This window comes from Ceratotherium simum, chromosome 4, assembly GCF_057802395.1.
Source record: "Ceratotherium simum simum isolate JZ-2026a chromosome 4, ASM5780239v1, whole genome shotgun sequence".
In the NCBI taxonomy this organism is placed as follows: domain Eukaryota; kingdom Metazoa; phylum Chordata; class Mammalia; order Perissodactyla; family Rhinocerotidae; genus Ceratotherium; species Ceratotherium simum.
Window position 1 is genome coordinate 49,973,441 of NC_141903.1, and position 27,519 is coordinate 50,000,959.

General features: G+C 36.7%; 1 protein-coding gene across 15 annotated transcripts in view; it reads right to left on the bottom strand.

Annotated features, from left to right (window-relative positions):
- CSNK1G3 (casein kinase 1 gamma 3) overlaps nucleotides 1-27,519 on the bottom strand; it is a 112,885-nt gene that overhangs the window by 75,887 nt on the left and 9,479 nt on the right. The window lies entirely within an intron of this gene.

Genomic DNA, 27,519 nt, shown 5'->3' on the forward strand with positions numbered 1-27,519 from the left:
GCAACTATGACGTACAACTATCTACTGGGGCCTTGGGAAAACAAAAGGAGGTGGATTGGCAATAGATGTTAGCTCAGAGTCGGTCTTCCTCAGCAAAAAGAAGAGGATTAGCATGGATGTTAGCTCAGGGCTGATCTTCTTCACAAAAAAAAAAAAAAAAAAAGCAGGTTAGATAAAGCAGAAGAAAGTGTCCATGAACCTGAAAGGAGATCCAAAGAAATTATCCAAGGAGCAAAATCGATAAAACAGAAAATAAACAATAGAGAAAATAAATAAAGCCAAAAGTTGACTCTTTGAAAAAGTCAATAAAATTGGTAACTCCTAACAAAAATGACCAAGAATAAAAACAGAAAATACACTGGGGACCTGCCCAGTGGCGCAAGCGGTTAAGTGCACACGCTCTGCTTCAGCAGGCCGGGGTTCGCAGGTTCAGATCCCGGGCGCGCAGCGACGCATCTCTTGTCAAGCTATGCTGTGGTGGTGTCCCACATACAGTAGAGAAAGATGGGCATGGATATTAGCTCAGGGCCAATCTTCCTCAAGAAAAAAGGGGAGGATTGGCATCGGATGTTAGCTCAGGGCTAGTCCTCCTCACAAAAAACAAAAACAGAAAATACACAAATAACTAAAAACAAGAATGAAAGAAAGGATATCCCTAAAGATCTAACAAATATTAAAAGGAAAAAGGAGGGGCCAGCCTGGTGGTGTAGTGACTTAAGTTCACGAGCTCTGCTTCGGCGGCCCAGGGTTCTCGGGTTTGGATCCCAGGTGTGACCTACACACCGCTCATCAAGCCATGCACTCAAAGTGCATATTTTTCCCTACTATAACATCGCTATCAAACTTATCTGAAGTTTATAAGTTTATAAAACTTATCTGAAAATGCTACTTTTGTAGGTGGTTAATGAACATATCAGTATTTTATTTTAGAAGCTTTTCTTAAAAGAGCCGTTCTATACTTTTTCTATTTAGAAAGAAGTAATTTTCCTTTTGCAATTTTTCATGTTATTTTCAATATATAGCTTTTCGTTTATGTTTAATCAAATATCCAAAACACATTCTACATGTAATAAGAATTCAAATAATATAAATTAAGTAAAACTACCCCTTGGGAAGCCCATACCCTTGTCTCTCACCCCACATGCCCTACTCAGATGTGACAATTACTTTCAGTTGGTGTGTATGCTCCAGACCTTTTTTGTAATGCCTGTGCATGCATATACTTATGTATAGCAATATTTGTAGGTCCGCCCATTTGTTTTACAGAAGAGGTCCATGTGAAGCCTCTGAAGAACCAAAACTGCCCCACAATAGAAACAGCATTTGAAAGCGTATCATACATTGAAGGACTTTTGCCCTTTCCCCTTTCATACCCCTCCACCCGACACTAACCCTAGAGGAGCAAGGGCCAGTATAATGAATGGGGGGAAGACAGTCAAGAGACAGCCTCAAGATGTTGATGTACAGCATGGGGAATATAGTCAAAAATATTGTAATAACTTCTTGTGGTGACAGATGGTGGCTGAACTTATCATGGTGATTCCATAATATATAAAAATACTGACTCATTATGTTGTACACCTAAAACTAATTATAGTATTGTATGTCAATTATAATTCAATTAAAAAAAGAGAGGGGGTGGGGGGGAGAGAGACAGCCCAAATCCCTTCCCCAGTAGAAGTTCCAGAACCAACGGCCAAGCCTGAAACTGAGAAGTGGGGAGACAGGAAGAAGTGATGAATTAGCTTAAAACTGAACCTCAAAAATGGAATAGGAATTTTTAATACCCAAAAATAAGTTCATTGCCAAAACTGAATTTATTCTTAAAATATGTGACCAGAAATCAAATGGAAACTGACTAGGATATCATCTATGAGTGAGGAAGGGAGAATAATTAAAGTATACATATATATGAAAATACTGGTTAGTGAGAAATGAAGCTGTTTCCTACTTTCTCCATCCAATTCACCACATTCAGGAAACTGTTCATAAACTTGTAATAATAGATTTGTTTCAGTTTTTTGAATATTTTTAACAAATTAAATTTTTGATTAAAATATTTTCTTATTAAGGATTTCAAATAGTGATAGTACTTTTCCTATCATAGCACCTATCAAACAATATTAGAATCGCCTACAACTTTGTCTATAGCCAAGGCCAGCAAACTCCACCCTACAGGCTAAATCTAGACTGCAGCCTATTCTGTACAGCCTGCAAACTAATAACGGTCTTTACATTTTTACAGGGTTGGCGAAAAAAATTAAAAGAATAATATTTTGTGACACATGGAAATTATACAAAATTCAAATTTTAAATTTTTATAAGAATGAAGTCATGCTAATTTGTTTACATATTGTTATGTCTGCTTTGTAAGACAAGAAAAGAGTTGGGTAGTTGTGAGAGACCATATGTGGCACCCTTATGATTTCACACTGCTGCCGAGCACCACAAATGCAGTGACTGTCATGTTTTTTTAGCGTTTTTCCTTTTTTTAAATTTTATTGACGTCATAATAATTTATAACATAGTGAAATTTCAGTTGTACATTATTATTTGTCAGTCACCATATAAATGTGCCCCTTTACCCCTTATGCCCATCTCACAATCCCCTTCCCCTCTGGTAGCCACTAATCGGTTCTCCTTATACATGCATTAATCTTCCGTATATGAGAGAAATCATACAGTGTTTGCCTTTCTCTGTCTGGCTTATCTCACTTAACATAATATACTCAAGGTCAATCCACGTTGTTGCAAATGGGACGATTTGTTCTTTTTGTGGCTGAGAAGTATTCCATTGTACATATATATACCACATCTTCTTTATCCAATCAGCAGGCGATGGGCACTTGGGTTGCTTCCACTTCTTAGCTATTGTGAATAATACTGCAATGAACACAGGGGTGCATAAGTCTCTGAATTGTTGATTTCAAGTTCTTTGGATAAATACCCAGTAGTGGGTTAGCTGGGTCGTATGGTATTTCTATTTTTAATTTTTTTTGAGAAATCTCCATACTGTTTTCCATAGAGGCTGCACCAGTTTGCATTCCCACCAGCAGTGTATGAGGGTTCCCTTTTCTCCACATCCTCTCCAACATGTGTTATTTTTTGTCTTGGTGATTGTAGCCATTCTAACAGGTATAAGGTGATATTCTCAATGTAGTTTCGATTTGCATTTCCCTGATGATTAGTGATGTTGAACATCTTTTCATGTGCCTATTGGCCATCTGTATGTCTTTTTTGGAGAAATGGCTGTTCATATACTCTGCCCATTTTCTGATCAGGTTGTTTGTTTTTTGTTGTTGAGTTGTGTAAATTCTTTATATATTATAGAGATTAACCCCTTGTTGGATATATGATTTGCAAATATTTTCTCCCAGTTGGTGGGTTGCCTTTTCATTTTGTTCCTGGTTTCCATTGCCTTGCAGAAACTCTTTAATCTGATGAAGTCCCACTTGTTTATTTTTTCTGTTGTTTCCCTTGCCCAAGGAGACACGGTATTCGAAAAGATCCTTCTAAGACCAATGCCAAAGAGCGTAATGCCTATATTTTCCTCTAGGAGTTTTATGGTTTCAGGTCTTACCTTCAAATTTTTTATCCATTTTGAGATAATTTTTGTGTTTGGTGCAAGATAATGGTCTACTTTCATTCTTTTGCATGTGACTGTCCAGTTTTCCCAACAGTATTTATTGAAGAGACTTTCCTTTCTCCATTGTATCTTCTTAGCTCCTTGTTGAAGATTAGCTGTCCGTAGACATGTGGTTTTATTTCTGGGCTTTCAATTCTGTTCCATTGATCTGTGTGTCTGTTTCTGTATCAGTAACATGCTGTTGATTACTATAGCTTTGTAGTATATTTTGAAGTCAGGGATTGTGATGCCTCCAGCTTGTTCTTTTTTCTCAGGCTTGCTTTAGCTATTCGCAGTCTTTTGTTGCCCCATATGAATTTAGGATTCTTTGTTCTATTTCCGTGAACAATGTTGTTGGGATTCTGATTGGGATTGCATTTAACCTGTAGATTGCTTTAGGTAGTATGGACATTTTAACTATATTTATTCTTCCAATCCATGCACATGGAATATTTTCCATTTCTTATGTCATCATTGATTTCTTTCAATAATGTCTTATAGTTTTCAGTGTATAGGTCTTTCACCTCCTTGGTTAAATTTATTCCTAGATATTTTATCCTTTTTGTTGCGATTGTAAATGGGATTGTATTCTTGAGTTATCTCTCTGTTAGTTTCTTATTCGAGTATAGAAATGCAACTGATTTTTGTAAGTTGATTTTGTCCCCTGCAACTTTGCTGTAGTTGTTGATTATTTCTAACAGTTTTCTGATGGGTTCTTTAGGGTTTTCTTTTTTGTGTGTGTGTGAGGAAGCTCAGCCCTGTGATAATATCTGCCAAGCCTCCTCTTTTTTTGCTGAGGAAGACTGGCCCTGGGCTAACATCCATGCCCATCTTCTTCCACTTTATATGGGACGCCGCCACAGCACGGCTTGACAAGTGGTGCGTCGGCGCGTGCCCGGGATCTGAACCAGCGAACCCTGGGCTGCCGCAGTGGAGCACGCGCACTTAACCGTTTGTGCCACCGGGCCAGCCCCTGGGGTTTTCTGTATATAAAATCACGTCGTCTGCAAACAGCAAGAATGTCACTTCTTCATTGCCTATTTGGATTCCTTTTATTTCCTTTCTTACCTAATCGCTCCAGCCAAAACCTCCAGTACGATGTTGAATAAGAGTGGCAAGAGTCAGCACCTTTGTCTTGTTCCTGTTCTCAGAGGGATGGTTTTCTGTTTTTCCCCATTGAGTATGATGTTGGCTGTGGGTTTGTCATATATGGCCGTTATTATGTTAAGGTACTTTCCTCCTATACCCATTTTATTGAGAATTTTTATCAAAATGGATGTTTGATCTTGTCAAATGCTTAATCTGCATCTATTGACATGATCATGTGGTTTTTACTCCTCATTTGTTAATGTGGTGTATCACATTGATTGATTCGTGGACGTCAAACCACTCCTGCGTCCCTGTTATAAATCCCACTTGATCATGGTGTATGATCCTTTTAATGTATTGCTGTATTCAGTTTGCCAATATTTTGTTGAGGATTTCTGCATGTACGTTCATCAGTGATACTGGCCTGTAATTTTCCTTCTGTGTGTTGTCCTTGTCTGGCTTTGGGATCAGGGTGACGCTGGCCTCAGAAAATGTGTTAGGAAGTGTTTCGACTTCTTTAATTTTTTGAAATAGTTTGAGAAGGATAGGTACTAAATCTTTGAATGTTTGCCAGAATTCTCTAGAGAAGCCATCTGGTCCTGGACTTTTATTTTTGGGGAGGTTTTTGATTACTGTTTCAATCTCTCTACTTATGATTGGTCTATTCAGATTCTTTATTTCTTCTTGATTCAGTTTTAGGAGGTTACACGAGTCTAACAATTTATCCATTTCTTCTAGATTGTCCAACTTGTTGGCATATAGTTTTTCACAGTATTATCTTATAATCCTCTGTATTTCTGTGATATCTGTTGTAATTTCGCTTCTTTTATTTCTAATTTTATTTATTTGAGCCTTCTCTCTTTTTTTCTTAGTGAGTCTGGCTAAGGGTTTATCAATTTTGTTTATCCGCTCAAATAACCACCTCTTAGTTTCATTGATCCTTTCTGTTTTTTTTTTTGGTTTGATTTCATTTATTTCTGATCTAATTTTTATTATTTCCCTCCTTCTGCTGACTTTGGGCTTTGTTTGTTCTTCTTTTTCTAATTCTCTTAGGTGTAGTTAAGATTGCTTATCTGGGATTTTTCTTGTTTGTTAAGGTGGGCCTGTATCGCTATGAATTGCCTTCTCAAGATTGCTTTTGCTGCATCCCATATGAGTTGGTATGGCGTGTTTTCATTTGCATTTGTCTCCAGATGTTTTTTTATTTCTCCTTTAATTTCTTCAATGATCTGTTGGTTGTGCAGTAGCATGTTGTTTAGTCTCCAGATATTTGTTACTTTCCCAGCTTTTTTCTTGTAGTTTATTTTCTAGTTTTATAGCATTATGGTCATAAAAGATGCTTGACATGATTTCAATCTTCTTAAATTTACTGAGGCCTACCTTGTTTCCCAACATATGGTCTATCCTTGAGAACATTCCATGTGCACTTGAGAAGAATGTGTATTCTGCTGTTTTTGGATGGAGTGTTCTATATATATACATTAAGTCCATCTGGTCTAGTTTTTCATTTAATTCCACTATTTCCTTGTTGAGTTTCTGTCTGGATGATCTATCCATTGATGTAATTGGGGTGTTAAGTTCCCCTACTATTATTGTGTTATTGTTAATGTCTCCTTTTAGGTTTGTTAATAGTTGCTTTACGTACTTTGGTACTCCTGTGTTGGGTGCATGTACATTTATAAGTGTTATGTCTTCTTGGTGGAGTGTCCTTTTTATCATTATACAATGCCCCTCTTTGTCTCTCATTGCCTGTTTTATCTTATAGTCTACTTTGTCTGATATAAGTATGTCAACATCTGTTTTCTTTTGTTTGCCATTAGCTTGGAGTATCGTCTTCCATCCCTTCACTATGAGCCTGTGTTTGTCTTCAGAGCTGTGTTTCCCGGAGACAGCATATTGTTGGGTCTTGTTTCTTAATCCATCCTGTCACTCTGTGTCTTTTGATTGGAGAATTCAATCCATTTACATTTAGAGTAATTATAGATACATGAGGGCTTAACGCTGTCATTTTATCACTCGTTTTCCAGTTGTTCTGTATTTCCCTTTTTTCTCATCCTGTGTATTTCGGACTACCAATTCACTTGGGTAGTTCTGTATGATAGTTTTCTCAGTTTTTTCTTCATTTTCATTTGTATCTCTGTTCTGATTACTTGTTTAGTGGTTAACATGAGGTTTGTATAAAAAATCTCATGGGTGAGACGGTCCACTTTCTGATGGCCTCCTATTTCCTTAGTCTAAGCCGATTCCATCCCTTTTCTCTTCCCCAAGTTATTGCTGTCACAACTCATTCCATCTTGTGTTGTGAGTTTGTGTTTAAAATGATAAGATTATATTTATTTTTGATGTTTTCCTTCCCTTTATATTTAATGTCACAATTAAGTGTTTGCTAACCTGTTCTGATAGCTGCAGTTTTCTGATTTTGTCTGCCTATTTATCTCCTTGCTCAAGCCTTTGTAAACCCTTTCTTTTTTTTTCTAGGTATGAGGGCCTTCTTGATCATTTCTTGTAGGGGGAGGGGGTCTTGTGGCAATGAACTCCCCTAGCTTTTGTTTATTTGAGAACTTTTTATTTTCCATCATCTCTGACGAATATTTTTGCTGGATAGAGTATTCTTGGCTGAAAGTTTTTGTCTCTCAGAATTTTGAATATATAATTCCACCCTCTCCTAGGCTGTAAAGTTTCTGCTGAGAAATCCACTGAAAGCCTGATAGGGGTTCCTTTGTAAGTTATTTTCTTCTGCCTTGCTGCCCTTAATATTTTTCTTTTCCCATTTGCTTTTGCCAGGTTTACTACTATATGCCTTGGAGAAGGTCTTTTTACATTGATATAATTAGTAGTTATAATAGCTTCTTTCAGTTGTATTTCCAGCACATTCCCCAGGTTTGGGAAGTTATCAGCTATTATTTCTTCAAACCAGCTTTCTGCTCCATTGTCCCTCTCTTCTCCCTCTGGAATACCTATAATTCTTATGGTGCATTTCCTAATTGAGTCAGATATTTCTCAGAGAATTTCTTCATTTCATTTTAGTCTTAGTTCTCTCTCCTCCTCCATCTGAAGCATTTCTATATTTCTGTCCTCCAGATTGCTAATTCTGTCCTCCATAACATCAGCTCTGTTATTCAGGGACTCCAGATTTTTCTTTATCTCATCCATTGTATTTTTCATCTCCAAAATTTCTCATTGGTTTTTCTTTATAGTTTCAATCTCTTTTGTGAAGAATTCCCTCTGTTCATTAATTTTGCTCCTGATTTCATTGAACTGTCTATCCCAATTTTCTTGTAACTTGCTGAGATTTTTTATGATAGCTGTTTTGAATTCTCTGTCCTTTAGACTGTAAATTTCTATGGCTTCAGGATTGATTTCTGGGTGCTTGTCATTTTCCTTCTGGTCTGATCTGACCTGAATCAATACACTTCTTTGTACTATTTGATAGCATGGATTTGTGCTTTCACATAGTGATTGTATTTGGTCACAGATTCCACCTGCCACCACTGGTGGGGGTCACGAGCTGCGTACTCTGAGCTCATGGTGATCCATGACGACTGTGCCCATCCTCTGGAATCTATGCTGACAGGGCCCATCTGCAACTGCCGGCTCCCTCACTCACTCGAAGCTGCTGCTTTTCTAATACATGCGTGGGCGCTCTGGCCGACCAGCCAAGCTGGAGCACCAGGCGGAGGGACGGGCACTCTCTTTCGCGTGCACGATCCCACAGGCGTTCTTGCTCTGCCCTCGCTATCTGCTCTCCTGGGGTGCTGGCTTGATGAAGACACCCTGTGATCCCAGGGGCATTCTCCCTCTGCCCTCGATATCTGCACTCCTGGGGTGCTGGCTTGATGAAGACACCCCCACAACAGCTTAGGCTCCTCTGTGTGGAGCTTCCCCTGGGCTGTGAAGTAACTTGGAGAGCGAAGGTGTTCTCACGGAGAGTCACCTCTCCCCACTCTTTTCTCAGAGCCGTATGCAGTCCTGAGCCCTGGGTCACTGCTGGGGAGGGAGAGGAGCTCTCCTTACCTCCTTCCACTTCCTCCTGGGGGGTCCAGCACCTCCACCTTCAGATGTATGGCTGCATGGGTCTCTCAGACATCTCTTGTGTTGTGTGAATGTCCTCTGTTGGTTTATGAATGTCCTTTATGCTGTATCTTAGGGGGGAGAGTCTAAGGGAAGAGCTCACTCTGCCATGATGCTGACATCACTCTCCTGTCATGCTTTCAAGGCACAGTAGAGTGTGGATTATGTATTTCAAATCAGATGTCAAAGAACCGTTTATTATATAAAGACACAGAATACAATATACTTGGATATGACCAAAAGTATTAGCTTTCTACTGTTATGTAACAAATTACCAAAAACTTACCGGTTTATAGCAATACACATTTATTAGTTCACAATTTCCATGGATCAGAATTCTCGGCGCGGCTCAGCTGAGTCATTTGCTCAGGGTTTCACAGCCTTCATTCAAGGTATCAGCTAGGCTGCATTCTCATCTGGAGGCTAAAGTGGGAAAGAATCCTCTTCCAAGCTCCTTCAGATTGTGGGCAGAATTCATATCCTTGTAGTGTATAACTGAGGGCTCCAGCTTTTTGCTGGCTCTCAGATGGAGGCCACCTTCAGGTCCTACAGGGTGCATATAGTTCCTTGCAACATGGGCTTCTCTGACACAGCCACTTACTTCTTCAAGCCCCCAAGAAGAATCTCTAGCTTCAATCTTCTAAGAGTAAGTCTTATATAAGGTAACATAACCTTCTCTCATATCTAAGTCTCAATCTTTGTACCCTGCTCAATACACCAGTTTTCCCAGGTCTTGGGATCCACGCTATCTGCTTCCAGACCTCTTTGACGCTGCCTGCATGTCTATGTACTAAAAAGAGCACAGCATTAGAAAAAAATAAGTTTTGGAACTCCAACTAGTTGTGAGACTTTGGGCAAGGCTTAATCTGTCTAAGTTTATTTTAATACTTGTAAAATAGAAGGATTAGACTAGGAGATTTCTAAGAATACTCCTATATTGTCCACAGTATTATAATTGCCTGTTATATTTGATGACAAGGACTCTTATTACATGTAACTTTGTGATCTCTGAATCTAGTACACTAGCCAGGCACCTAAGACAGTCAATAGATATTATAGATTAATAAATGAGTTCTTTCTATCTCTAAAGATTTCTAGGTTTCAGCTGTATGATTCATACCTAGAGCCCTCCCAGTTACATATCACCAAAACTCCTAACATCAGGCTCTTCATTCACCTGAAGCACATCACTGAACCTCACATGCCAACCATTATGCTACAAGTGTTCCCAATAATTTCCTGAATGAGATGGCAATCCTTTGCCTGAACTACTCTTCTGATATTATCTGTGTTTCTGCCTTCTGTAGTAATTCATCCTAACACCAAAAAAAATCAGTTCTGAAAACTGCAGATATTCTTCTAGTTATACCTAATACCAGTAGACCAAGAGTCACAAATCCAAACGTCAAAACAGGCAAGGCAGGGAACAAATGAGTGAATCAAGAGAAGTGTAAGACAATAAGGAAAAATGGGGGCTATGGCAAACTAGAAAGCAAATATTCCATTTAAAAGAGGCAGCTACTACTCAGCTGTAAACAACTGTTGCCATTCAGGAATACTAGATATTCTAATTTTTTAAGAAAACCCAGAAACCTGGATTTTTGTGTAAAATCTCTCTAGTTGCCATTTGCTGAACACTTACTAAGTTACATACTTTAAATAGATTAACTCATCAATTATCACAATTGTAAGGTACTATTACAATCTCTATTTTTACCAATAAGGAAACTAAAATTCAGAGAAATTACACCACTTGACCAACATCATCAAGTTAGTAACTAGTATAGCAAGAATACGATTACAAAGAGGTGGATTCCTGAGTTCATATTCTTACCCACTTTACCTCTAGTGTTGTTCTTGCTAATTCTCTTACACCCCAAAGTCTGGACTATGCCTTTCTACCTGGATATGCAGCATCAGTCTGCTCCCTCTTGTCAGCCTATGCTGTAAGTATCTACAATATCTCAATGTTGCCAGATCCTAATCTGAGCCAACCTGGGGCAGGGGAAACCCACCAGTCAACAAGCCCCACTCATGTATGCAGGGCTCCGAAACATTTATGAACAAAAAGACCACTTATATACACAACAGCAGAGGAAACAAAACATTAACCTACAAAACTGCAATGTGTTTTCCTACTATGATATACCCTTCATAGTAGGAAATTAGATTTTAGAGCGATATTAGATTTTTTTAAGGAGTTAACTATAATTTTGTATATCCATATCAATAGAGACTTAGAGGTAGACAAGAAATATTACCAAATTTTTGGAAGATGGGAAGAAGAGAAGTGCATACTGACAGATGAAACAATGAAGGAAGCTAATGCCCAAACTAAGTGCCAGAAGAGACCACAGCTGAGTAAAAAGCTGATCTGCCATACAGAAGTCCAGCAAGGCTTCCTAGAGGAAGGCAGATGAAACAGTAAGCAGCAGTAAAAAAGGGAAGAGAGGCAGGGACAAAATGGAGCAGTGGAATAATTGTTACTATTGTTACTATCTCCTGTGTAAAAGAAAATACAACAAAAACAAATCTATAAAGAAACCAAAGGAAGTTCCAAAGGAGAATGAGGAGGGGGGCAGGAGAGGTATACGCTGGCATGACAGAATAAAATCTGGCACTTTGTGTTCACCCTATGTGGAATCTGCTAGTCAATAAACCCCATCCATATACACAGTGTTCCAAGAGACTGATGAAGAAAAAGACAGCAAAATAAACAAAACAGCAAAAAAAACCCATTTACCCCAAAATATTAACCTAATTCCTCATTCACAAATATGAACTGCCAATCAAGAACCACAAGATTTTCGAAAAAAGCTAATGATAGGAAAGAAAAATACCACAAAAAAAAGCAAATTTAAAAATCTAGAGGAAGCAGATCACTGAAAAAACAGAAGAGAACTTAAAAACAACAGAAAATAAAAACCATTAGATCCTCAGAGGCTTTTGAGAAGAATAATAATATATACATAGAATAAAAAAATAATGCTACATAACATAGAATAATCAAAGACAAAGTGGGGAACAATCCTAATACGTAAAACAAAAATATAAAGAAACAGAAAGTAAAAGAAAAGAGACAGAAAGAAGCAATCCAATACCTCTAACTTCCAACTAGCAATAGAAATTAATAGAGAGGACAGAGAAAATTAAGAAAAAGGGCACACAGAGTGCTAATCAAAAAAAAAAAAAAAAAGTAACCCTAGCATACTATTTGGTTCTACCACAAGTCCTAATAGCATAAGCATGGTTAATTGATTTTCAGCTTTTAGAATCAATCTTACCTAAAAAATGCAAGATAAATGTTACAGAAGAGAATATAAATTTTTCCAACCTTAATAGTATTAAAATAAGACTACATCTGACAGAAGCTCAGCTGTTAAGAGGGAGTAGAAGAGGTAGAAGGAAGGATAGAAAGAAGAATATCTGCACCTTATGAAGACAGAGCAAAGAGATAATGTAAATTTGCTGGAACAAAAAAGAGAGAAGAACATTAAAAGTGTCAAAGGTAAGCAATAAATAAAGTAAACATAATAACTATCCAAACATCTAAAGACAGAAGGGGAAGTGGGAGTATGTGAGCCAAAATCTCATCACTCTTAGTAGAGAATTAAGAGATAAAGCATCTGCAAACAAAGACAATTTTACTTCTTCCTTTTCAATTTGGAACCTTTTACTTCTTTCTCTTGCCTAACTGCACTGGCTACGATTCCCAGTACTATGTTGAATAAAAGTGGTGAGAGCGAGCATCCTTCTCTTGTTCCTGATCTTAGAGGAAAAGCTTTCAACCTTTCACCATTGACTATGATGTTAGCTATGGGCTTGTCATATGTAGCCTTTATTATGTTGAGGTACATTCCTTCTGTATCTAATTTGTTGAGAGTTTTATCATGAAAGCATGATGAATTTTGTCAAATGCTTTTTCTGCACCTATTAAGATGATCATAACAATGTTTATTCTACATTCTGTTACTGTGGTTATCACATTTATTGACTTGCATATGTTGAACCATACTTGTATCCAAGGGATAAATCCCACTTGATCATGGTGTATGATCCCTTAAATGTTCTGTTAAATTCAGTTTGCTAATATTTTGCTGAGGATCTTTGCAACTATACAAATTAGGGATATTGGCCTATAATTTTCTTCTCTTGTAGTGCCCTCATCTGGCTTTGGTTAATGTTAGCCTGGTGAAATGAGCTTGGGAGTGTTCCCTCCTCTTCAATTTTTTGGAAGCGTTTAAGAAGAATTGGTGTTAATTATTCTTTAAATGTTTGGTAGAATTCACCAGTAAAGCCATCTGGTCCTAGGCTTTTCTTTGTTCAGAGATATTTGATTATTAATTCAATCTCCTTAGTAGTTATTGGCTATCCAAATTTTCTATTTCTTTCTGATTCAGTCTTGGTAGGTTCTATATTTCTAGGACTTCATTTCTTCCAGATTATCCCATTTGTTGGCATATAATTACTCTTAGTAGTCTCTTATGATCCTTCATATTCTTGTGGTATCAGTTGTAATATCTCCTCAATCATTTCTGATTTTATTTGAGTCTTTTTTTTCCTTAGTTTAGCTAAGAGTTTGTCAATTTTATCTTTTAAAAAAAACAGCTCTTAGCTTCGTTAACTTTTTTTTATAGTTTTTCTAGTCTCTATTTCATTTTTTCTGCTCTGATCTTTATTATTTCCTTCCTTACGCTAACTTTGGGCTTAGTTTATTCTTTTTCTAGCTCCTTAAGGTGTAAAGTTAAGTTTGTTTGAGATCTTTCTTTTTTCTTAATGTAGGCATTTATTACTATAAATTTCCCTCTTAGAATTGCTTTTGCTGCATCCCATAAGTTTTGATATGATGTTTCCAAAGACTCTACCAAAAAACTGTTAGATATAATAACCAAATTCAGTAAAGTTGCAGGATACAAAATCAACATACAAAAGTCAGTCGCATTTCTATACACTAACAATGAATTCTCTGAAAGAGAAATTATGAAAGCAATCCCATTTACAACAGTATCAAAAAGAATAAAATACTTAGAAATAACTTAACCAAATAGTTGAAAGACCTGTACACTAAAAACTATAAGACATTAATGAAAGAAACTGAAGAAGGCACAAATACAATATCCTGTGTTCTTGGACTAGAAGAATTAATATTGTTAAAAGGTCTATGCTACCCAAAGCAATCTACAGATTTAATGCAATTCTTATCAAAATTCCAATGGCTTTTTTCACAGAAATTGAAAAAGCAATCCTAAAATTCATACAGAACCACAAAACACACCAAATAGCCAAAGCAATTAGAAAGAAGGACAAAGCTGGCAGCATCACAATTCCTTACTTCAATCTATATTACAGAGCTATAATAATCAAAATAGTATGGTATTGGCATAACAACAGATGCATAGAACAACAGAAGAGACTAGAGAGCCCAGAAATAAATCCATGCATATATGGTCAACCAATCTTTGACAAGGGCACCAAGAACACACAATGGGGAAAGGACTGTGTCTTCAATAAATGGTGTTGACTGTATTGCATGCTTGAAAGTTGCTAAGAGAGTTGATCTTAAAGTTCTCATCACAGGAAAAAAATTTTTTCTAACTATGTATGGTGAGGGATGTTAACTAGACTTACTGTGGTGATTGTTTTGCAATATATACAAACATCAAATCATTACCTTGTACACCTGAAACTAGTATAATGTTATATGTCAATTATACCTCAATAAAAAGAAAAATGAGGACCAAAAATAAAACAGTGCTGGGGCTGGCCTAGTGGTTAGGGAGTTAAGTTCGCATGCTCTGCGTCAGCAGCCCAGGGTTCACAGGTTGGGATCCCAGGCACGGACCTACGTGCTGCTTATCAAGCCATGCTGTGGCAGGCGTCCCACATACAAAGTAGAGGACGATGGGCATGGATGTTAGCCCAGGGCCAGCCTTCCTCAGCAAAAAGAAGAGAATTGGCAACAGATGATAGCTCAGGGCTAATCTTCCCCACCAAAAAAAAAAAAAAAAAAAATTGGTGTTGACAAAACTAGATATCCACAGGCAAAAGAACGAAACTGAATCCCCATCTTACATCACTCACAAAAATTAACTCGTAATGGGTTAAAGACTTAAATGTAACACCTGAAACCATAACTCCTAGGAGAAAATATAGGGAAAAAGCTTCTTGACATTGGTCTTGGCAATGATTTTTCTGGATATGATATGATACCAAAAGCATAGACAACAAAAGTAAAAATAAACGAGTAGGACTACACCAAACTAAAAGGCATCTATGCTAAAAGGAAACCATCAACAAAATGAACAGGCAACCTATGGATTGGGAGAAAATGTCTGCAAACTGTATGTCTGATAAGGAGTTAATATCTAAAATATATAAGGAACTCATACAACTCAGCAAAAAAACAAATAATGTGATTAAAAATAGGCAAAGGACCCAAACAGACATTTTTCCAAAGAAAATATACAAGTGGCCAACAGGTACATTAAAAGGTGCTCAACATCACTAATCACTAGGGAAATGCAAATCAAAACCACAATGAGACATCATTTTACACCTGTTAGGATGGCTAGTATCAAAAAGACGAGAGACAACAAATGTTGGTAAGGATATGGAGAAAGGGGAACCTTGGTGCACTGTTGGTAGGAATATAAATCAGTACAGCCATTACGGAAAACAGAATGGAGGTTCCTCAAAAAATTAAAAATAGAACTACCATATGATCCAGCAATCCCACTTATGGGTATATATACAAAAGAAACGAAATAAGTATCTCAAAGAGATATCTGCACTCCCATGTTCACTGCAGCATTATTAACAATAGCCAAGATATGAAAACAACCTAAGTGACTGCTGACAGAAGAAGAGATAAAGAGCGGCCGGCCCAGTGGCACAAGCAGTTAAGTGAGCACGCTCCACTGCAGCGGCCCGGGATGCGCTGGTTCGGATCCCGGGCGCGCACCGACACACTGCTTGTCAAGCCATGCTGTGGCAGTGTCCCATATAAAGTGGAGGAAGATGGGCATGGATGTTAGCCCAGGGCCAGTCTTCCTCAGCAAAAAGAGGCGGATTGGCAGATGTCAGCTCAGGACTGATATTCCTCACAAAAAAAAAAAAAGAAGAAGAAGAAGAGATAAAGAAAACATGGTATAATCAACGGAATATTACACAGCCATAAAAAAAAAAAGGAAGTCCTGCTATTTTGACAACATGGATGAATCTGACGGGCATTATGCTAAGTGAAATAAGCCAGACAGGGAAAGACAAATGCTATGTGGTATCACTTATTTGTGGAATCTAAAAAAAAAAAAAAACAAAAACGGGGGGGTGGGGGGTCCAGCCTGGCAGTGTAGTGGTTGAGTTCGGTGCGCTCCACTTCAGCAGCTCAGGTTCATGGGCTCGCATCCAGGTGTGGACCTACACCACTCATCAAGTCATGCTGTGGCGGTGACCCACATACAAAATAAAGGAAGACTGGCACAGATGTTAGTTCAAGGCCAATCTTCTTCCAGCAAAAAGAGGGAGATTGGCAACAGATGTTAGCTCAGGACCAATTTTTCTCACCAAAAAAATAAAAAGTCAACACTCATAGAAACAGAGTCAAATACTGGTTGCCAGGGGCTGAGTGAAATGATGCTGGTCAAAGGAAACAAACTTTCAGTTATTAGATCAATAGGTTCTCAGGATCTAATGTACAGCATGATGATGATAATAATACTATACTGTATCCTTGAAATTTGCTAAGAGAGTAGATCTTAACTGTTCTCACCACAAAAAAAAAAGGTAACTGTGAGGTGATGAATGTGTCAATTAACTTGATTGTGGTAATCATTTCACAATGTATACATAAATCAAAAAGTTACACTGTTTACTTGAAATATATACAATTTGTCAATTATGCCTCAATAAAGCTTGAAAAAATAAAATTAAAATTAGAAAAAAGATAATGCGAAATGTGACATACAGTCAAAGAGAAAAGTATATACACATTATTTTAAGTTATGGAAATAACCACCTAAAGCATTTAAAACTGAAATAATTAAAAGTGGTTTCAAACAACCTCAGACAGAGATAGTTTACAAATGGGGTTTGGGAGAGAGGAGGGAATCTAGAACTAGACGTGGGAGAGTTATATACTTTAAAATATTAAAGTTTGTGAAAACTTAATAAATTGCTTTTTAGCTTCAGAGTACTCCTTCCTGAAAAATACCAAAATGACCCATCCTTTAAACATCAAATTTTCTTCTATCAAGGATCCTGATTAAATGATGCTGTTCAAAGGAATGTTCTTTTCTCCTTTTATAACCTAATGAGAGGCTTTTAATTTTTCCTCAAGAAAAAAAAAGTGGTTTTATCTATTGAAAAATTCAGACTGGAGATATGAGGTAAGAGACTATTAGTTATACATCCTTCTGTATTGCTTTAATATTTTACCATATACCGGCATTAATGTAATAAAAATATTAATTCTACTATGAACAAACAGGTAACTTTTATCCTAAAATAAATAACAAAAACACTGTCAAAACTTGATAAGAATATCTCAAATGACTGAATAGTAAAGTATTGAGTGCCTCTACAAATCAAAATTTTTGTTTTGGTTTGCTTTGCTTTGCTTTGAATGAAAATAGAGTTCACCAATACCAAAGACAGTTATGGAGTTAACCTGAAATCCATGGACTTCCTAAGCATTTTCTTAAAAGAGAATCCATAGCTTTCAACGGATTGTCCACAGATTTTACGACCCTAAAAAAGTTAAGAATCACTGAAAAGTATATCGTTATTTTCTGACCAAACTATATTCTTAGAAACAATCTATCCTAAAAACTAAATAACATCTGTACTTTATTTAAAAGCTAACCTTGTTATAGAAAAGTACTTAGGGCAGTTTACAATACACACACTGCAAAAAGACTGAGAAAAGTTTTAGGGAAGGAAATTAGGGGGGAAGTAAAATAATGTTGGAAATAAAACTATGTAATACTAACATACAAAATGGATACCATGCCGTTCGGTACCCATACTTAAATTTATTTTTCTGTTTTCTAGTACTCAAGCAAAAACAGGAATATGAGTAGATACAAGATTCAGAGTGTCCATTAAAATTAAACCAGTTGCTTTAAAAGCCCACAAATAATCCTAGTATTGTATTACACCTACAGATGCAATCAATAGTATACTAACTGAAAACTTCTCTCAGAAGTTTTAAATTCAAAAATCACAAGAAAGAGGGGCCTGCCCGGTGGTGCAGGCGGTTGGGTGCACGTGCTCCGCTGTGGCAGCCCGGGGTTCGCCAGTTCGGATCCTGGGCATGCATCGACGCACTGCTTGGCGGGCCGTGCTGTGGCAGCAACCCATATAAAGTAGAGGGCATGGATGTTAACCCAGGGCTAATCTTCCTCAGCAAAAAAGAGGAGGATTGGCATCGGATGTTAGCTCAGGGCTGATCTTCCTCACAAGAAAAAAAAAATCACAAGGAAGAGAATGGAAAAATATAGCTTGAAAACTTAAAAATTAGGCATTTATAGAAATAAAAACTATTGAGAGAAGAAAGTTTCATAGGAATAAGCCTGGCTTACAATTTCTTATAACACAAATAAAATAATGATTTATATGGCTTAATTTTTATAAGAGATATTACCCCTTTAACTGAAAGCTTAAACCTTCTACAACCAAAAAAGAATGGATATGCATTTAGTTAATGTGCATAAAGCTATATGAATGTGCATAAACAGTTTCAAAATATTTACAAATTATGTTTGATTTTATCATTATTCTCAGCAAACTGACTTACTTAAATATCTAAATTAAAAAGACAAAATTTATCAAATGGATGCTATTTTAAATTATCCTCGAGAACAGATGAACAAATACAAATAATCAACTGCTTTGCTTTCATAAACAATTACAATTTTGATGTAGTAACATCCACTAATACAGATAAAAATGAGCTGCTCAATACAGAAAACATTAGACATAATCTGATTATATGAGTAGAAATGTAGGCCACCGGCATACTACTAATTTGATGACCACTGATGAATCTTCAAAACACAAAATAGAAGATCAGATGCTCTAATCTGCATGGCCCAATAATTTAGGACATTACAGAGCAAACTGACCTCCTTTAGGTTGCAACTAGATAAAATAAAGTAGTCCGAGAACATATCGGCATAGTTTGATCTACCTCATAAACCACCCAGAGCTCAAGCTTTCAAGTAAACATTAATGAGCAGTTCTAAATTTTAAAAAATGATTATTAATACTCTACCAAGCATCCAAAACATTCTTGCAACAACTGTTTCATGTAACTGCAATATTAAGTATTAAAAGTTTTTGTAGGTATCTCTTCATGTTCAGCATATTATTCAATGCTCTTTGCAAATACAAAATTATAAGGAATAGAAATTTTAAAACTATTTTTTTACGTTGCTTGTCACAGATTTCTCACTGCTTCATTATCTTAAATGAAAAAGTCCATATTTAGTATATGAAATGACCCATTCAGTGTTTCAAATGCCTTATTCAGTTTTTACAAAAATTACATTACATGTCTCCATGCCTCTCCAAAATTTAAATGAGTAAGGATATTTGTGATGTGATGGCTAGCCGTTACATCACATGCTTCTATTAGCAGCAAGTGTCCCAGTTACTGGTTTCTGGCATGAGCTCAACTGTGGTCGTCTAAGAAAAGACTAAACACTTTATTTTTAAAAGCTAAATCATTAACCGTAATGTCAAAAATGGAGATCAATTTGTCTAATTACATACTACAGAAACTTATTTTGTCTCAGAAATATTTAATAACTATCATCTACAACACTTTACATTTTTGAAACTTGATTTCAGTGATGTCCTTTGTATATTCCTATTAAGATTCAGGAAATTCTAGCCCTTAAAAATTACTACCAGTTCTATTAGAGCAGTGTTCTTCAAACTGTGGATCACGACCCGTTAGTGGATCATTAAACGAATCAATGGGTCTCAAGCAGCAGTTTTTTAAATGAAGTAGTACCGAACAGAAAAGAAAATGAAGTGCACACATGTAATAACAATAGTTCTGATTAATGACATTTGTTTTGGTCATTTATTTATTTTTTTTTTCCCCCCAAAGCCCCAGTAGATAGTTGTATGTCATAGCTGCACAACCTTCTAGCTGCTGTATGTGGGACGCGGCCTCAGCATGGCCGGAGAAGCAGTGCGTCGGGGCGCGCCCGGGGTCTGAACCCGGGCCGCCAGCAGCAGAGCGCACGCACTTAACCGCTAAGCCACGGGGCTGGCCCTGTTTTGGTCCTTTACATGCATGTATATGTATCACTGGGTCACAATGTAAAATATATTTCTAGAGGTTGTGGTAAATATATTTCTATGACTTGTGGTCAAAACATATTTCTATTTGAAGGCTACTATATAATATATAACAGCACAGGAGTATCAAAACATACTATATTATAATCAGTTATAACTAAGTCAATTTTTAAATGAGGAACTTTATTAAAATCTAAATCTTATTAATATATATATAAATATTACTGAAAGTTTGATAAAATAAATTTTCTAATTATCCAGGTCTGACTGTTCTCCAGTAGCTAGGATAGGACTGTTGATTAGATCCTATCTGTCACAGATCCGCAAAATGTCTTTTATGCCTCCTCTTTTCAATTTCACAGGTGAATTTATACTCTCATTGGTAATACCCCTTATCACAGCTAATAAGTCTCAATGGTTCGAAGAAGAGGTAATGTTTAATTTGAAAATGTCCAGCCCCTCCTAAGCATTTATTATATGCACACCCTCCTCTCCTGCCCCTTTAAGCATGATGGGAATCAAAAATCAAGTAGAGGTCATACTAAATTTATATTACTGAAATATTCACCACGTCAATCTCTATGAGCGGGTTATCTCACTATCTATAAACACCAACTTGACTGCAAACCCCAAACACAGAAATTATATTAAATTTAAACTCCAAGCCATCAAGGAAAGTCACGTTCCATTTTGGGGCACTTACTTTCACTCAACAGAGATTTATCAAGTATGTACCCTGCACCAGGTACAGTCTAAGGTGCCAGGGATATAGCAATGAATTTGCCCCAGAAAAGCCTCATAATTATCTACTTCCATGACTCCCAACTTTCTGTAGTATATTTTTTATATCAATTAAAAAAGATATTCTCCTCTACCTCAGCAAAACCGAAAACAGTTGATTGGCAGAAGTTACGTTCTATAAAGTTTCTGCAAACACTGAAATAGTGAACACTGAACCATTGCTCCTAGGGAAAATACAGGGTTAGGTTCCTGCTGGCCTCTGGTCACATTTTCATCAACTGATCACTATATAACCTTGTTTAATGTGTGTTTCTGTCTAAAGACACTTTATTTAATACACTGTTGAGTGATTAACATTGAACTCACAGCCAACAGCACTATAGCTCATGCCTGAACAAAGCTCATTTAACACACACATTTTCTCCATAAGGCAAGTCACAGTGTTTTTGAGTTTAGGAACACTAGGCAGCACTTCAGCACTATGCTTGGGGGCCATTTTAAACAGCAAAATCACCCCCAAAAAGCACTAAATAGGCACCAAAAAGCAAAACAAGAAGGCAGAGCATCATCTTGTTCAACTTCAGCAAGGAACATGCATTCAAGTGACTCAAATTTTTTGCCACTCTGCACACGCTCATGTCCGTGGCTGACTAGGAATGCACCAGGAATATTGATTTGGGGGTTACAAATAAATTTTAGCAAATAGACAAATTTGCAAATATGGAATCTGAGAATAATGAAGATCAACTCTAACTGATGAGGGGAATTTTCTCTTTAAATGTATTCCAGACTAATAACTGAGTAATGAATGACAGAATTCAAATATCATCATTATGCAACTCCTAATGAACTAACAGAACCAGGGAAGATCATCAATTGCCACTAACATCACAAAAAGAAAGACAACAACTGATCTTCCTGATGGAAGAAAGTAACTGAAACTGAATCTGATCAAATCTCTACATCTCACTACCAATTTACAGGAAAGACAGGGGACAACGTTTTTACTCTTTAACTTTGAGACAGCCAATTTTTTAATCTGACATCCTCAAGGGCAGGGATCATATTTTATTCAACTGTCTCCCCATTATCTATTATAATACACAGCACACAGCAGACATTGGTTAAAAGTTTGGTGAATAAATGAGGAAATGAACGAACAAATGAACTACCTCTCAGAAGTTTAGGAATGTTAATATATATGATCATCTCTTTTTCAAATAAAGGAGGAAAGAAAAAGGCATGGGCAGGCAGGCAATTTATAGCTCTAAGAGATACTACAAGCAGTGGAATAACACTTCACAAATCAAAGGTCATTTATACTGTAATTCAACTCTCCAAAACATAGCTATGAATCAGAAGAAAAAAACTTTATTAAAGGAGGTCACAAAATACATATTCTGTTCATTAAATAGTAAGATCCCCTAAACTCCACTTAATTTTAAAATAATTCTAATAATTTTACAGTAGAAATCAAACTTAAAATGGAAAAATTGAGGTGACTAGTAAAAATATGACAGAGAACAAGGAAGACAAACAACTTTATACACCTCAATAAATTCAGACATCTATGCATAACAGCACACTTTATAACTGATGTTCAGAACAAGAGCCCTGAATCAGCAAGAAAAGACCTGAATATGTTTAGAAAACACTGAGAAAACAATACTGTAAATTTTTTCATTTTAAAAAAACTACAGTAAGAAAATATTTTTGTATAAATTCAATCCTCAGATTTACCCAACAGGTCATTCCCTGATAATGCCAGATAAATGAGAAAGTACTCCAGAAAAGTCTGTAGCTGTTTTACACATGGTTTTCATAACAAAGTTATATTCTTTCTTCTTAACTAATTTCCTAATTTATAAAAATATACAATTACAAATAACAGTCTAGTGTAGGCAAAGGTCACAAATTTAAAACATTCATTCAAGGGTATTAACATTTGAGAATTGTAATTATGAAGCTAATACTGTCAACTCTCGTCATAGAAAGGATTTAATAGTGTAACTGACAGTAAATCATAAATAGCCAAGTTGATTTCCACAAAATTCTAGAATGAAAACATGCAACAGGTGATAGAAGCAAGCTGAAAGTATAACCACTTCTCCAGAGGAAGGATTTCCTTCTGCCCAGTCCAAACCAAGAGAATCCTTCCCCAAAGTAAGTGCTGTAGCCCAAAGACAGAGACACAGAATTGGTCCAAAGGCACCTTAATCACCAATATGACCACCAGGGTTAAGGCCTATTTTTTCTTACAGAGATCAGGGCTGCGTTATCTGAGCAAGAAAGAATTGTTCCAAAGCATAGTAAAGTCTGAATTCACTGACAAGTGAGGCTCCCCTAAATCACTGTCTCTGACAGATCTACAACAATAAAAATATCGTGTTCAGAATTAATATGATTGTCATGATATTCTTGTGTGCAATCAAACTAATTACTAAAAAGTAATTCAAAATAGCCAACTTAAATTTTAGGAACTGCTTATTACTGGAACTCCTTCTATATCGCTGGTGGGAACGCAAAATGGTACAGCTGCTTTGGAAAACTGTTTGGCAGTTTATTATCAAGTTAAACATACACTTGCCATATGACCCAACAATTCCAATGCTAGAAACTTACCCAAGAGAAATGAAAATTTAGATTCACCAAAAAAACCTGCACACAAACATTTGCGGCAGCTTTATTCATAATCACCAAAAACTAGAAACAAGGGCTTCAAGTGGTGAATGGATAAACACGCTGAGGTACATCCACGTAACAGAATATTGCTCAGCAGCAAAAAGAAGGTACTGATACACGCTACACACAGATGAATCTGAAATGCACGCTGCAAAGAGGAAGAAGCTAGCTTCAAAAGGCTACATACCACATGATTCAATTTATACGATATTCTGGAAAAGGCAAAATTATAGGAACAGAGAACAAATCAGTGGTTGCTAGGGGCCGAGAGTGGAAGAAGGGGCTGACTACAAAGGTGCAGCATGAGGGAATATTTTGGGGTGATGGAATTGTTTTGTATCTTGATTGTGGGTGGAGAGAATTTTAGTATATGAAAATTTAAAACAGATACAGAGAAAAACTGTTTATTTAACATAAAAAATCTTACAACAAAATCATAACTAACTGACATTCTCAAACAATGGAATATTTCTTTTAACTAAATTTTCTGGCTAGCCCATAAATCCATTTAATTTCAACTTCTACCATCAAAAAAAATCTTTCTATAATGTATTTCTCTACTTTTAAGCCTGAGTAACTAAGGCAGATGCTTATGTTTATTATTTATTTTAGGGTCAATTTATTTGTTTGATATTTGTCTCATACAACTGTGAGGATGCAAACTAAATTGGTTTGGGGTGAGCATGGTGCCTCAAGAGGCATTTAATCAAGGCTCTTCTATGTTAAAATTCTCCCTAATAAAAAAAGTAAAATGATTAATCTATTCATTCAACAAATAATCATTAGAGGCCTAGTATGTGCCAAACACGGGAAATACAAATGACAAACAAGACAATCACCATCACATAGCTTAAACAATAATATAAAGTATGACATGTACTACAAGAGAATTACAGTGCTTTCAGAGCACAGAGCAAGCGCATATAACCTAACCATGTGAGTTCTAATACTCCTATTAGGAACTTTACCTTGAAGTGCCTGGTATCTTCGTGAACTCAAAAACACAGCTTAAGGGGCTGGCCCGGTGGCATAGTCGTTAAGTTCACGCACTCCACTTTGGCAGCCCTGGGTCTGCAGGTTCGGATTCCAGGCACAGACCTATGCACTGCTTATCAAGCCATGCTGTGGCAGCGTCCCAATATAAAGTAGAGGAAGATGGGCCCAGACCAATCTTCCTCAGCAAAAAGAGGAGGATTGGCAATAGATGTTAGCTCAGGGCTCATCTTCCTCACAAAAAAAAAAAAAACCCACACAGCTTAAAAACCATGTACCGGGGCCAGCCCAGTGGCACAGCGGCTAGGTTCACGTGTTCCGCTTTTGACCTGAGGTTCCCTGGTTCGGATCCTGGGCGCATACCTACTGACCGCTCATCAAGCCATACTGAGGCGGCGTCCCACAGAAAAGAACTAGAAGGACCTACAACTAGGATATAGGACTATGTACTGGGGCTTTGGGGAGAAAAAAGAAAAAGAGGAAGATTGGCAACAGATGTTACCTCAGGGCCAATCTTCCTGAAAACAAAAGTATGTACCACAGTGTTCACCATCCAATTACCCTTCAGTATTTATGGATGGAAAGAAAGCAAAGACCACATACACAGAACAGTATCCCTGCACAAGCAGTACAATGGTCTTTCCCCATAGTAAGGTCCTCTTAGGGAAATATCAGAATATGCAGATTTATTTCTTTCACCTTTTCAGCAAGCAGGACACTTTTCTGATTCACAATACCATAATTATAAACTTCTCTTGTTGAGGTATATTATTTTAAAGCGGAGGAGGGGTAATAAAGAAAAGGAAAAAAACAGAGAGAATAGGAAGAAAAGAAAGCCAGAGTAGGTATAAAGATTTTTGCAGTGAAGTCTTAAAAACAAATTAAGGAAGTTTAAGGAAACTAAAAGAAAGACATTGCAACCACACCCCTGCTTCTTTCTGTTATGAAAAAGGAAGCCAAGATATGTAAAAAGAGGGCTGCCTGCAGGTGCTTTGACATGAAGTTACCATGCACAGAGGTAAAATTATATAACCCCAAGGACTAAAGAGAGTGTGTTGTGAATACTCAGCTATGTCAAAGTTACCCAAACATTTTCCATCTCAAGTATCCTCATTACACAATGCTTCTGGGACCACAGTGGGGCCCACAGGACCAGGGTTAATAACTTAATGTCAAAAAACCAGAAAAGCTTTCAACAACTACTAAAAAACAAACACAGATTAAAATAAAGTGCCTCCTGGTATGGATATATTTACAAGGGAAAAAAGCAAAAGAAATTTATTAGCATCTTACTGACACTCCATCTCAGAGGAGTAAGATTCTAACTAGTTTCTATCAAGAAACAAGAGGTAGAAGCAAATTAATGCAGTTCCACAATTCCTTTTTCAAAGTCCTTAAGTCAAACATGTCTTAGAATTCTGAATTTTGAGGGATTTTTGACAGGTGATCCAGCGTGTATACACCATATATTTTGTAACACCCCTAGAGAAGGCTGGGATGGCACAGAGAAGTCTAAGTCAGTACGCTATAATCAAATATTTACTATTTCTGCAGTGAAACCTACAAATACATGAAATAAAGACAACTCACAACAGGTTTTGTGAAAAAACCAATTTGTGCCAAAATACAAGAAAAAATTTTTGGTTTTCAGAGCATTTTGGACGTTAGAATTGTTGGTAAGGACTTATGGTCCTGTAGAACAGCACCCATTACTCCATTACTAATTGTATGTGCAAAATGTTACTGGTAACCTCTTTACCATGTGCTGATTTTATTGTAGAATTTTGGTAAACTCAAAATAATTCTAAAAGTCTTCCACAGGTTCACACATAACATGCCCTCTAAACTTTATCCACTCCTAAATTTCTCTACCACAAATTCTCCCCCTAGGGCAGTTTACAGAAATCTAACCCTTGAAATTCATTGTAGAACTGCCAAATCCAATTTTGCCACCATGCAAATAATGTTCATTGAATAGAATTTAACATATTGAATTCATCATAAAATGGCTTGCTCTCATTTTGTCACAAGAAAAATGCTATAACTGGTAAGAGTGTTCGTGACCTAGGAAGACACATCAAATGAGTCACAAAAAAGGACACTGATTTGTCATAAATGACAAGATACAATAACCATAAAACCCATTATCATAGTGCATTTATATGTAAACATTTAATGACTATATGCAATATAGACAATATACTATATACACAATATACTATAACTGAAGTAAACTATTTCCACTGAGGGGAAAAAACAGAGACAGTTCTTCATCAACAAAGGTAGAAGAGAGAGTAAAGAGGTAGGAGTGAGTTATGCTAAATAATCATTCAAGCCCCTTCCATTCCATGTTCCATGAAAACTCAACTCAACGATATTGTAAATATGATAAATATAACCTAAAACTAATAAACTTTTGACTAGCAACAATTCTTGCCTTCTTATAATTTATAGTAACTTTAAAGATATGATTGCTTTTATCACTCAGGTTTCTTAAGATTTCCAGGGGCATCTGAACTGATGCCTTAATTTACTCTTGATAAGTTTCCCTTTAACAAAGTTTTCAAATTTCAAAAGTTCCCTAATTTTGGTGCTATACTTATCAAAAGTTCCCTAATTTTGGTGCTATACTTATCAAAAATTGCTAATGAACAGTGAATACAGTGGCCTCACTAAGCATTCTGGGTATGAAACTATGAAGAGAAGTTAGTTCATTAATCTGGTCCTCTTGCAAATACTTTCATGCATTTCTTATCTCATCTTCACACCCCCATCCCTGATTAAAAAGAGAACTTGAAACTAAAAGGAAAACAGTTAAGAGATGTGTATAAAGAGAAAGAAAAATCAGTGATTTTCAACCCTGCAGCAAACTGGAATCACCCATAGAAATCCTAAAATATATCAATGCCCTGGCCCCATCCCTAGATTCAAATATAAATTAGCACGGGTAGAATCCCAATAACTGTCATTATTTTTAGGCTCCCCAGAAAATGTTAATGTGAAGTCAGGGC